Source organism: Nesoenas mayeri (genome assembly GCF_963082525.1).
Source record: "Nesoenas mayeri genome assembly, chromosome: 14".
In the NCBI taxonomy this organism is placed as follows: Eukaryota; Metazoa; Chordata; class Aves; order Columbiformes; family Columbidae; genus Nesoenas; species Nesoenas mayeri.
The window spans coordinates 19,024,506-19,037,769 of NC_137556.1; the positions used below are offsets into that span (position 1 = coordinate 19,024,506).

The 13,264-nt window shown below is 46.5% G+C and overlaps 1 protein-coding gene across 2 annotated transcripts in view; it reads right to left on the bottom strand.

Moving 5' to 3' along the window:
• CTNNA1 (catenin alpha 1) overlaps positions 1-8,209 on the bottom strand; it is a 113,880-nt gene extending 105,671 nt beyond the window's left edge. For both annotated transcript variants that reach the window (XM_080353515.1, XM_080353516.1), the window contains exon 1: positions 8,076-8,209. The gene's annotated coding sequence lies outside the window, so the exon portion shown is untranslated. The remainder of the gene's footprint in view (positions 1-8,075) is intronic.
• Positions 8,210-13,264: the final 5,055 nt, after the last annotated feature.

Consider the following 13,264-nt stretch of genomic DNA (forward strand, 5'->3'; position numbering starts at 1 on the left):
ATTCTTGCTTAACTTGCAAAAAAACCCACTTGATGGTTGGCAATAAAAGGAAAAGAAAACCTGCGTATTTTTGTTCTGATCTTCTTCAGCACTCAATCTGCAATAAAAAGTGCCGTTTAAGCTACAGAGTCAGAAATAACCAGAATCTGACCCCACTAAACCGCATTTTAATTCCCAAATTGATGTGTTGTTATGCAATACCCTTCAGTGCTTTTAGCTGACCACATCTTCTAAATCTAGACCTTCATTAACAATTTTAAAACTGTCAGAAGTACACAAATACTGGAGTTGTTTGAGCTGACATGTATGTTTTGAAAAAAGTGAGACTCTTATAATGAGAGGTTTGATAAGAGATAATAGATGAAATGGGCGGCCTTGTATTAACAGACTAAATACCACATTCTTTCTCAATTGCATGCCCCATATAGTAGCAACTAAAGACTATGTAACAAAAACAGTGTTACAAGAGTGAAAAAAGTTTTCCGTCATCTTCTCCATTTGTAAAATCTACTAAAAGAAAAGCATTCACTGAAGTAAACGAAAATATGAGCCTAGAGATTCTTCAAAGTGAAAGGTTTTCTAAAGTTTTTCTACAAGTTATTTGCAATTCCCTTTCCAGCCCTTCACTTTGATCCAGGAACACTGTCAGTCTTCTCTAAAAATTACAAAGCAATTATTTTTTAAAGAAAAAAGAAATAACAAAGCCCACAAGTGATAAGGCAAGAGTTTCACCTTACGCTCATGGCAACCTTCAACATCATCTCTTAGCTATAAACAATGGATTGGTTTCTCGGGAAGAATTGCACCATCACTGCACGCCCCCAGACAACTCTCAACTTGCAGCTCCGCCAACACATGTTGTGAGGTAAAGAGGGGAAAAAGTAAAAATTAAAACCAAACAAACAAAAACAACCCACACAAGACAAAAACAAACCCCAGGAAGAAGAGTGAAGCTAAGTATCTTCTAAATGACTGCAATTATCTGGAAGAATATGTAAGGTAGGATGTTCCAACACACACCATCTCCACCGCAAACAAGGCTGCAGACACTGAGAACACAGCGGGCACTGACTGACGACAACTCTGCAGCTTCTTCAGAAGAGCAATAAGTAATAATAAAAACACACTGGTGCGATGAATTTTTGGATGCTTACCAGAGTTACCTGCAAAGCCGTAACCACCTTCTGTCCAGTAGAGACTTGCTAAGGGTGCACAGCAGTGCAACGGAATCACAGCGAACAGCAATCTGCCTGGACAGGAATCCTTTCGAGTCACTGCCTTACCATATGGATGACCAATTAAAGCAACTTTTTTTTTAAAAAAAACCAAACAATTGCACTAAACCCAAGTGTCACTGACCCACCCACGTTTCATAAACTCAACAGGAAGGAACTGGAAGGTTTGAGAAGGAGTCATCGCTTGGCTGCTCTTGCTGGAAAAGAGATTTCCCCCACCACCACCGAGTGGAAACCAACCTATATCCAATTAAAGACACATTTGCTCACTCCACCCCTTCTCCTCACCCCCAGGAACAGGAAACAAGACAAAGCTATGGAACAAAAAGCAGATGTGCCAAGAAATCCTGTTCAATTGGCTGCGCACCAGTGCTTTGCCTCTGGTTCTGCTGAACGCTGCGCCTTTCACCAAGAACCACTGACTTGTCCTTAGGCCATTTATAATATTTTGTTAAACATAATCAAATTGCCTTAACTCATTCCTGCCAACTATGTAAAACAGCTTAAAACACCTGATGCTAAACTATTGATGCACACAGATCAAAAATTAACTTTTCTTGATGTTATAAGCTTTAAACTCTGCACAAATAATGTGCATTATTCTGTTTCACTACTAATAAGCCTTCTAGCCTTTTTTCCCCTCACTACAATTTATGGCATCTTGTATCATTATTTTTTCTCCCTAACCCCAGCAAGGAAGGGGGAAAATCACACCCACACAATCATTTTGCACTCCTCAGTGTACTGGTAGACAATCAGCAGTGGAATTGCCGTGAAGTAACAATTAAGGGACATGCTTCCTTCCCCAAGAGCCTTCCCTACACCTCTGCTTCCAGAGTGTATTGTTTAATGTTAGTTAGGAACTGCATTTCCAGCTGCAACAGCACTCATTTGTAATTAAACACACCTTCCAACAAGTGGAAGTGGCAATAACTACAAAGCCATATTTTGTACAGAAGTTTAAACCACTCCAGAGCTTTTCATACAGCCAAACCAGATCCTTGCTTTTTACACTCGCAAAACACACATAATGTTTTTCATTTTACTTGTACCTTGTATTAAGCCTTTCAACCCTCAAGCAGGTTTCTAAGTTTAAAAGAAATTAAGTCATTGCATTGAGTCTGTTGAATACAACAAAGAGACAGCCGGTCCGCACCTGCAGCCGAGCCCGCCAGTGTCGGAAGCTGAGCAGCCCGCACTGGGCACCAGCCACAAGCGCCACTGGACAAATCTGCAGAACAGAAATGAGCCCGGGCTCAAACTCCTGGCGCCGGGAGCTCCTGCACTGCAGGAGCTGGCACAGCACCTTAGGGAAGCAATGCTACTCGACTGCCCTTTTCTCACGGTTTTATTGGCTGTTTTACTGCTTGCCTGCTGCTTTCCCTTGTAGGGGTGGCTTCACACACGGCCACCACCCAAGAAAAAGGCGGGGGAAGGATACAAGGAAGTGAAGCTGAATGATTGTGGGGGTCAATAAAAAGGAACATGGCAAAGGTCAAAAAAATATGATCAGGGAACCAGAGGACAACACCAGACACCACCCAAGAGCATTCGTCACTCCTCAAAGGCATCAAAGGAGCCAGAGGATACTGCTCACCAGTGTGACAAGCACTGGGAATGAAAACGACCCCCGGAGTTCCTGTCTCATTCCCCCCTTCTGGTGGTATCAACAGCCAGCTTGGCCAAGGCCAGGTGAAGGGTCTGTAACCTGGGGCCTCAGACAAGGGCTAGAGTAATAAAAAGTTGGAGACAGTACAAATAAACCCTCGCTACAAGGGTCATGGAGATAGGGCACTAGGGTAGATGGAGCTCTCAGCTATACTCATCAGATCACATTGAGTGCCCTGCTCATGACCTCCAGGTCATTGTTCTGACTTCTCATCCTTTAAATGAATAAATAATTGAAGTTTTAAGATGCTTAGGCTCTGAAACACCTGGACATCAGGTACTGGTTGAAATGAGCTTTATGGTAAATTGTACGTGAAGCTTACATGGAACTTGTCCCCTGCATACATGTCCACAGTCCATCACAAATTATCCAAGATCATGAGCAACTCTTCAACATTGAGTGATGAGACTCACTAGGTCCTTAAGTCATGCCAAAAGAAATCAGTTTTACAAGTACACATTAAAAGGACACACTTGCAAGAAAGCAGGTAAAGAACAGGCAGCTTGTACATCTTCATTCATTGCACCTACAGAGGAACACCCACTTGTATTTGCTCCTCACTCCACATACCCCCAGTTCTGCCCTGTGCTATGCAACAATGCTCTTTCTGAATCTGTTATTCTAGTCAATTAAAAAGAAAACATTTCCTCAGGTATAGCTTCAGCTGAAGATCTCAAGAGCACTTTGCAAAGATGAATACTGACCTGCTGGGTGTTAGGCAGGTTAGACGCTGTTTTATAGGCATCCAGTTCAGCCTTGTTTACATGAAAAATTAAACTGACCCTTTTGATTATCTAAAGGTACATTGCGCTAATGCAGCCCTTGTGCAGATCTTCTGGATTGAGCTTGTGTCGTCTAGAGAAAAGACACAGAAAGAAGAATCCTCCCCGCTTAGAGCTCCAAAGACATGACCCACAAAGTACCTGGAATAATACAGTGAATGAAACTCTCTAAACCCTCAGGGAGTGGGAAAGGCAGTGGAAGGGGGAAAAAACCACACATGCCATCAAGGCCACAATTTCCTGATAGCACTAATTCTTATTGACTACTTACTAAGTGAAAAAAAAAAAAAAAAAAAGAAAGCAATTTTAGTATTTACCTAAATGCTCTCTTGATCTGGTGCTGAGCAGCAGCAATGACAGAAATATCGGGCCCACACTTTCCTCATTCCCTTTAATTAATCTCCATGAAAATAAAAACTAAAAAAAAACCAACCCTTTTTCTACTGATCCTTCACCAGTTTTCCATGAGCCCACCAGTTTCAGTTTCTTTGTCTTAAAGTAGCTGCTGAAGGCTACTACAAAACAGGGTGCACTAATGGGCTTACGGCATTTTCTACCCTCACCTCCACTAACGTCTCATTTGCTCCCCAACAGCAGTTTCACTAAGAAATTCTTCTTAATGTCTTATCATCATACACATCTATTCCACAACAGGGCACAGATAGCTTAGAAAAACAGGTATTGTTTGGCAAAAATGCACACCATGAACTTAAGTTGTATTTTGTGCAAAATTCTACCTGTCACACCGTGCTGGTTCACAGCTGATCTGCTCTCAACCCCCTCACTGTGCTGCAATCTGGAAACACTCCGGGAGATGAACTCACTCTTTTGTTGTTAGGTACATCAACATTCCTTCCTGTGTTATTCAAGGTATTCAAACAGATCTACTGGGGAAGCCACTGGCATCCAGTTCAGTGTCATGTTCTCAGTACTGTTCCACTCTCTGTCTTGGTAACTGTTACCCCTTTAGCTATAGCCGGCCTCAAATTTGGTTTTCCTTCCATAGATGCCTGAACTTAGACACCTTCAAAAGAGATTCTCTTGAGTCTAAATGATTAATCAAGTATCTGTCTTGTAAATTAGAAAAAATATAAACAGAAGTAAGGGAATGTCAATAGATGGGGAAGAATTTTCCTTTGCAAACTGTGTTAATTTAGATCTGCATATTTAATAACTTCTATCACTTTATAAATCACATGGAAAAAAGGTTACTCCTCTCTGATTCCACCAGAGCTATTAATAAAAACATGTCCATGGACTAGTGGATGTTTTCTGTAGTACATCTGGGATTAACAGACAAAAATATGTAATCATGTTTAGAGAAAAGGTAGCTGGCTCTTTAAATAAAGTCAAGGAGGTATTATGAATCATATTTAAGTATCAGATTTGCCAACAGAAGAGTATATTACTAACCCACTGCACACTAGAAACTGGAGTTAACACCCATTGTCACCCTGACTGGAAGATAAGGAGTCTCAGTCATTCAGGGAAAAAGATCCCCTGACAGCTGCAGTGTCTGCATTCATTCTTCCTGCCATTCCTTTACCTCAATAAATCCGTCTGCACCCAGTTCTGCTCTGCGGCACAGTAGGTCACTCTCACCACTCATCTTTTCTGCACAGCTCCTCCAGTAAGGGTGCTGGTATACAGTTTTGTGGGTAGGTTCTATTTTAAGTCCCATACACTGGATTAAAATAGTTTGGAGTTAAAAGTAGCAATTATCAAACATCTGCACTTTCTCTAAAGCTGCAACTCTGTTTAACCAGCGCACAAGCTATAAACTCACTGAATGGAGCTATTCCAGAGTAGCTATAAAGCTAAATTAGGGTGAACTCCCAGAGTAGTAAAGGATCCAAATCCTCAAGGTTATATACATTACAGTTCCGCAGTACAAGAATTTGAGTGATTTCCAGTTAAAGCACAACAGCAGAAAACAACAGGCATTCATCATCATGCTGGATGACTGTCTCAATATGGCACTGTCCTAACAAAATAATACTCAGTCCTCTTTCATTCATCATCTTTCCTTTAGCATCAAGCCACGCCAAGAGATGCCAGTAAAACCAAATACAGCAAGTCCTTTAACAGAAATATCACAGCCACACAGGCCCTCACTGTAGCCTAGCCCTCCTATCCACCTACGATGAGGTGACTGGTTTTGCCACTTAATTTTTTGTGAGTTTAACTAATTCTCTGCATAAGAAAGATAATTTCAAAATCCAATAGTAACAGCAGATATGATTTCAAGGCAAGACTGAAGTCCCACTAAAGCGTATTTCCAGCTCAAATATTTCTGCTCATGTGGATTCCTTTGCAAGATCAGTTTCTCAATCTTACAGCTGCAGAAGGAAGATATTCACACTGCTGAAAAAAACCCGCACAAATTACTTTTCTATTACAGCTTTCAGACAACTTTATCAGACCAGTGGAAGCCCTATGAAGAAGCAGCACATTAACATGTGCCATTACACATGTCAGCACAGAAAAGCTGATGTCTCACAAAGCTTGAAAATGTATTGTGAGGTAAATATTTACATTGGTATTTAATCATACAGTTCGGGCGTGGGATTTCTAATCTCTGCCCACTGTGCTCCCCCTGCCACCTTGAGTAAACTTTTAATCTCTGATGCAGAGGCCTATTATTAGAGCAGGCTCAAAAAAACCTAAAGAATGAAGGCATGTTGTTTATTATTGAAAAGGTTAGGGCAAAGCATTTTTAAAACAAAGCCTTTTGTCTGTTTCTGTAAATAAAAGAACACATTTCTTTGATGTTTTAAAAACTGTTTCTCTGTAAATAAAAACCAGTTAGTGACTCAACAGAAAATTATGCCCTTTTCAAAGAAAAAGTTTGAATTCAGCAGGGAGAAACAAGTCCTACTAAACACTTATTGTGGCCTTAGCACCCAAGACAGACCAAACAAAGGGTACCTAAAAGACTGCATATATTCTAAAGTACACTGGGCTTTCACCTCTATATAAACACAAACCTGCCTACAAACCAACGCAGGAGCTGAAAGAAAAAAAAAAACAAACCAAACCACAACCTTTAGCTGGCTTGAAAATATACGAAGCCTGGTGTAGCCAGCAGGACTGAGGATGTGCATTAGCACCAGAGTGCCGTTAACAGAGCCTCTCCCACCGGCCCCGCATCCCCACGCACAACACAGGAAAAAAAATGCAGGAAACACCTAACCCAAGAACACCATTCACACGACCCCTATCTCAAAAACAAACAAAAAAACCCCAACCCAAACAAAAGACAAACGAAAAGATAAGAAGAAAACGGGGGGAGGCGCAGCAGAAAGCTCCCAGACTAGTTCAATACAGATAACCCAGACATGCCTTGAGTCATAACTCTGAAAGCTGGAACAAGGACACAGCCACAGAGACTCATAGCCCAGACTGGGCGAGTGAGCGACCAATGGCCCTTGCCAGAGCCACCGTCACCTCCTGGGCAGGGCAGGCAGGGAAATACACCTTGACCACATCCAATTCTTCACTAAACAGAAGTGCAACCACACACCTTCCTGCAAGCTCTGAGTCTGAAAGATTTCACGTGGTTTGAACTAGAATGAGTAATGAAGATACATACCAGCGACCCCACGACGGAGAGAGAGGGGTCACCCATAAACGGGCAGCTGAGATACTCTCCCTACTTTTTGGGTGTAAAAAGTTGCACAAAACTTCTTGTCAGCGAAAGAGAAGCACCCGCCTTACTGCATACTAGCAGATTAGGGGTGGGTGTCAAAAAACGTGGCATAGCCAAGCTAAGGCGAGGGGGATGTTCCCAGCGAAGAGGCTGATTTGTGAGCTGAAACAGAAACATCAGCTTGGTGAAGGGAGGACGCTCGCTCCAGCAGCACCAAGGGAAACTCGGAGTCGGAAGCGGGAGGCGGCGACACCGGGGCCGCGGCGCCGCTGGCGAGCGGGCAGCGCTGGCCGGGCCCGCGCCGGGGAGCGGCCCCGCGGGGAGGAGTCTCTCCCTCGGCCCCGCCGCCACCGAAACTTCTCCAGGAACCGGGTTCGGCCGGCGTTTTTCCTCCGGAAAATACCGCTCAGCGACACAACACACACCCGGCTCCCCGCTCCCGCCCCCCGGCGACCCCCATCCCGGCCGGGCCCAGGGCGGCCTCGGAGCGCGGCCCGGGCCCAGGCCCACGCCCCACAGGCGGCGGCGCGGCCCGCTCCTGCCCGCTCTTCTGCGCGTCCCTCCGCTCCTCCCCGCTCCCCTCAGTGTCTCTCCGCTCCCGTCCACCGCCCCCGCCGGGCCGCGCTCCGCTCCCCCCCCCTCAGCGTCCCGCCGCCTCCCTCACAGAGCGCCGGCAGGGCCCGGCGCGCCTGGCCGCGCAAAAGTTTCCAAGTGAGACAAACCGGGCGGCGGCACCGTACCTGAACACCGCGAACTTCACCGGGGAGCAGCAGAACCGCCTCGCCGCCGCCTCTCGCCCCGCTCCGGCCCCCGGCCTCTTTGTGTCCCCGCCCGGCGCTCCCGCCGCCGCTCCCGTCCCGCCGAGGAGATCGGCTCTTCCGGGCGCCTCCCCGGCCCGGCCGCTCTTCCCAGTACCGCCCGCCGCGCCGCCCCCGGGCCCTTCCCTGCACCGCCCGCCGGCAGGTGCGGCCGGAGGCCTCGGTGAGGGGCACAGGGGACCCCGAACCCCCACGGCACAGGCTCCCTGCGCCGGGGTGGACGTTTTGTGAAGTAGAATAAACAAATGTTAGGTCAAAACCTGGCTTTATCTACTCGAGGTAGTGCAGGACACAAAACTGGGAGATGATGGATACCCGGGTTTGGAGGAGATGCGGCGAAAGTTACAGATCGGTCCCCCTTGGGTTTTACAATCATAGAATCATTCAAGTTGGAAAAGGCCCTCAAGATCATGGAGTCCAACCATAACCCACCCCAGCACTGCCCCATGTCCTGAGAACCTCATGTCCGTCTGTCCAGCCCTCCAGGGATGGTGACTCCAGCACTGCCCTGGGCAGCCTGTTCAATGCCCCACAGCCCTTTGGGGAAGAAATTGTTCCCAGATCCAACCTCAGCCTCCCCTGGCGCAACTTGAGGCCGTTTCCTCTGCTCCTGGCGCTTGTTCCTGGGGAGCAGAGCCCGACCCCCCTGGCTCCAAGCTCCTTTCAGGCAGTTCAGAGATCAGAAGGTCTCTCCTCAGCTCCTGTTCTCCAGATGAACCCCCCAGGTCCCTCAGCCGCTCCTCATAAGACTTGCCATGTCATTGTAATAGTGTGAACACAGACTATCAGTTTAACTCTTTATTCAGCTATGAAAGTAATAATCTTTGGCATAAATTTGCCTCCATCTTATGCTATTAAATACTTAGCTATGAAAATACCAGTCTAGAAAACTGCAGTCTGTTTTTATGTGGAAAAATAAACCAAACAACTTGATTATTCAAGTTTTTCGTGTTGATTAGTGTCAAGTTGTCTGGCCATAGTGGTTTGGTTTTTGTTTTGGTTTGTTGTTTTTCTCTGTATTCTTTCCTGCCTTTCCCTTCAAGTCTCATTTTAGCGAGCATGATCATTAGTAAAGAAAGATCATCTTTGTACTAACTCTTCTGCTGATTCACTGGGGGAATTTTGCCTCCCTTTTTCTACAATTATGTGGACACCTAATATTTTTCTTACTTGAGGGAAAAAAAATCATGTTTTCTTTCGAAAACCTCACGTATATTAACCTTCTCGAGAGATGTTGCTTTTAGGAAAAGTCTCGGGTTTATGCCAATGTCTCTGATAATGAGAGCACAGGGAGAAGGGACGGGGGAAGTCACCAGCAGTCTGGTCACCAGGGCTCCTGTCTGAAGAGAAGAAAGGGTTAGGAACCCAACCTCAACCCAGAGAGGTGGGTTTGCAAATGGGGGGAGTTGTCTTCAAGCAGTAATTTGTTCCAGAGGTTTCTTTGAAAAGTCTCAATGAGCCTCTGGTGTGAGAGTGACCATTTTTTTCCTACGACAAATGACTCGGGGATTTTTTGTGGTGTGTTTTGAGATGGTTTTTAAATACAAATGTCTCCACAGAATTTACACGTGTACTGGATTGTAGAAACAGTTGAATAAATGTAATACATTTTGTGACTCATTTGCCAGCACTTCTGAGGTACCTGAATCTACTCACTCCACCCTTTGATACTAAGCAAAATAGAGAGAGATTGGGCAACGTACCATAGAGATGATTCATTCAAGGTATGTAATTTAGCAGAGGGATTCAGTCAGCCCATGTGGACTCCCGAGGGACCGGCTCCTGGGCAGTGTGACGGAAAAGCCCCACTGTGGCTCAGCACTGTGACTTTCCCCCGGCTCCTGGTTCGACCGCATCCGCGGGGCCGCGTCTCTGATTTTTGCCATACTCCTACAGGCCTTTCCTGTGGGAAGACACACGGTGTCCTGCAGCGATTTAGATTGCATTCTTCCTTCCTGCAGGTTTAATCCAAGAAAGAGATCCAAGAGAAGAAAATAAATGGAGTACCATTACTTTACAATCCAGAAAGAAAACTGGGATCAGGAGTCCAACCTTGTCAGTGAGTGAAGTTAATCAATAGAGAGCGAGATCTGTAATTATGATACTGACTGAGATATGTGTTATTAAAATAATACATGGTCTTCTGTGCCTTAACAAACAGGCTCTCCTCTAGAAACACAGAGAAAACAGATTTTTTTAAGCTCTGTATTTCCTGCTTGTACCAAACCATTAATATTTTGGTGTCACTTGCACCAGGGATTCAAACTACTCATTTCTGATCTGTAGCATACTCTCGGTAAAATTGAGTTTACACTTCAATAGCTTGCTTTCTTTCATTACTCCTTTTAATATCATGTCTTGGCCTCCTGTGGTGGCTTCCACATTCAGCGGTTCTGCACATCTCACATCCTTTCAGGATGAAATGTCAGATTTAAAAAAAAGATCCCTTTTAAAAGTACAAACTCAAAGGTAGAAGGCCTGGAGTTGTGGAGAATCACACGTTCTGCACCGCACTGTTGAAAAGAGAAGGAAAAAGTACATCAGCTGGCAGCTCTGTTGGTTCGTGGAGCAAGTTAAAAGACTCAGCAAACAAAAAATAAAATTATGTTAAAGTAGAGGCAGCTAGGCTGAGATTGGATTTGTCTCTTAATTAACAGCTCTTTCTGGACACAGGGTGGTAGGCTCTGTCAATGAGACAAAAATCGGGGTGTTGTTTAGACAGGCACCCAGGAACAATAGCTAGCACTTCCATCCAGTACCCGTCAGGGAGACAGCATTAGGCTGCCCTGACAGCTTGAAATCTAATCTGTTTTCTGAAATGAGTTAGGAAGTTTCCTGCTTGACCCCAAATCTCCCTTTTAACAGTGTTTGTGGTTTTGTAATCCTGTGTTCCCATTTTTAAAAACATGTTTCTCTTGCCCCTTTTGGCTGGGTGGAAACCAAACGCAAGCCGGGGAGAGGCCAGCGAGGAGAGGCCAGCGCAGCGGTGCTGCGGGGAGGTTGGTGACTGCGCAGAATGAACAAACGCTTTCAGTGTGGGCTCTGTCAGGGCAGTTTGAGGTGCAGCACGTCGGAGCAGGACGTGGGTGGCGGTTGCGCGCTCCTGGCAGCGTGTCCACATGAGTCACGTGTGTGCGGAAGGGCAACCCCTGACTTGTGCCACCTGAAGACACCCGGGTGGGTGTAGTCACAGCAGAAAATCTGCCCTTTCGCTGTTAAATCGTGGGGCAGGTTTGTGTGCCAAGCAAGGAAGGGTGTTGTTTATGTAGCACCTGGTATAACCACACTGTCTGCTAGTCCCAGCGTATACGCAGGCTAAACTGTATGTGAGGGCTGGAGCTGCGTTTTCTATTTCCGTGACAACATTGCTGAAATGAATTGTTTACTCCCTACATATGTTCATGCCCATTTCAAAATGTATGCTTGATCTTTGTGGTTTTCTAAAAAGAGTGTTTCTGGTTTGTGATTTGTGAGATGTGAGTGCAGAAACATAAGTGAGAGGTGCAAAGACAGGATTGCTAGGACAGAAAACCGTATGGAGAATTAAGAGGGAATAAGAGGGAAGGAAAAAAAAAGGGAAGAGGAAAAGTAGAAAAGATGTAGCGTGGTGTAGTAATGGGTAGAAGCTGCTGCTGTAAAGGCTGAACGGGCAGCAGTTAACCACTAGAAAGAGGAAAAATTAAAAATACAATAAAAGAATCTCAGAGTTCAAATACCAGAGGGTTGAGGCTATCTGCGAACTGATGTCACGCTGTGCAGTGAGGACAGTGCCAGGGCAGCCACGCTGTGCCACCCACTGCACTGGCTGCAGAGGAGCAGTTACACCGTGCAGCCTTGTCACCTCTGCTGCAGCCTTGTCACCTCTGCTGCAGCCTTGTCACCTCTGCTGTCTCTGCAGGCCTGCCTGTCCCTGCTCTGCCAGCAAAGGGGCCAAAAGCGGGGTAGGGACCTCATAGCTGGGTGAGCTTTGCTTTGGGGTTACCCCAAAATGCAGCATCCTCTGAGAACTGGTGGCTGCAATGAAGCCAGAAAGTGACAAAATTGAGGGTCTGGCACAAACATCATCTTCTGCGCGCTATGATATCAAGTTCTTTGGGCTCCCCGGTGTTGGCCTTGGCATTTAGGAGAAACGTCTTTGCTGGGAGGTGCCAGAGCCTGGCCCAGGCTGCCCAGAGCGGGTGTGGAGTCTCCTTCTCTGAGACATTCAAACCCCCTGGACCCACCTGTGTGATCTGCTCGGTGACCCTGCGTGAGCAGGTGGGGCTGGGGACCTACAGAGGTCCTGAAACCCAGTCCCTCTGTGATTCTGTGATTCCCATGCAGCTGGGAGGCAACACCATTCCTCTTCAGGGCTCAGATGTGTCTCCTAAGAACCAGTTTGGAATCATCATCCTCACAGCAAGGAAGCAAATCCCAGTGTCCTGAGGCCATGCATGTCTCTGGACTGCGTTAGCTGGGTGGAAGCCCTTGCAGGTGATGCTCTTGTCAGGACTGCAGCTATGCCACCATGGCAGCAAAACAACTAGAACACCCACCTCGATTAAATGAGCCTCAGGATGAGAATGGATTTATCAGCACATCTGCACCTACACCAGGGCTGCTTCTGGCACCGCTGGCTGCCAGGGGATCAGACCTCGCTGCCCCAAACAATGCCGCAACGCCTCCAGGCTCAGTGCCAGCCAGAGCTACAGCCACGGGAGCTCACTGCTCCGGGTATACGACTGCGGTTTCACCGTCACCGCACGATTGCTGTGTTCACCATCTCTACATGACTGCTGTGTTCACCATCACCACCCAGCCTCTCTGCTGGAAACGTGCTCCTGTTCATACCCAGGAAACCACCGGATACTAACGGAAACACTGTCTCTTCCTCCACCACCAAGTCCTCGTGGGGCCTCTGGAGAGAAACCCAGAAATGATCTGTAATGCCAGCATGACCACGAGCACAGGAGCTGCCAGCACGGAGCAGCGTCCCCCCACGCAAACACGCCGCAGCACAGGCATCCCGAACAGAACAGGCAGACACTGTAACCAGGAGAAGCTGTGCTGTCCCAAAAGGCTCATCACTAACTGGGTTCACTGGTTGCTGCTTTGCCGATAGGGGAGCAGCC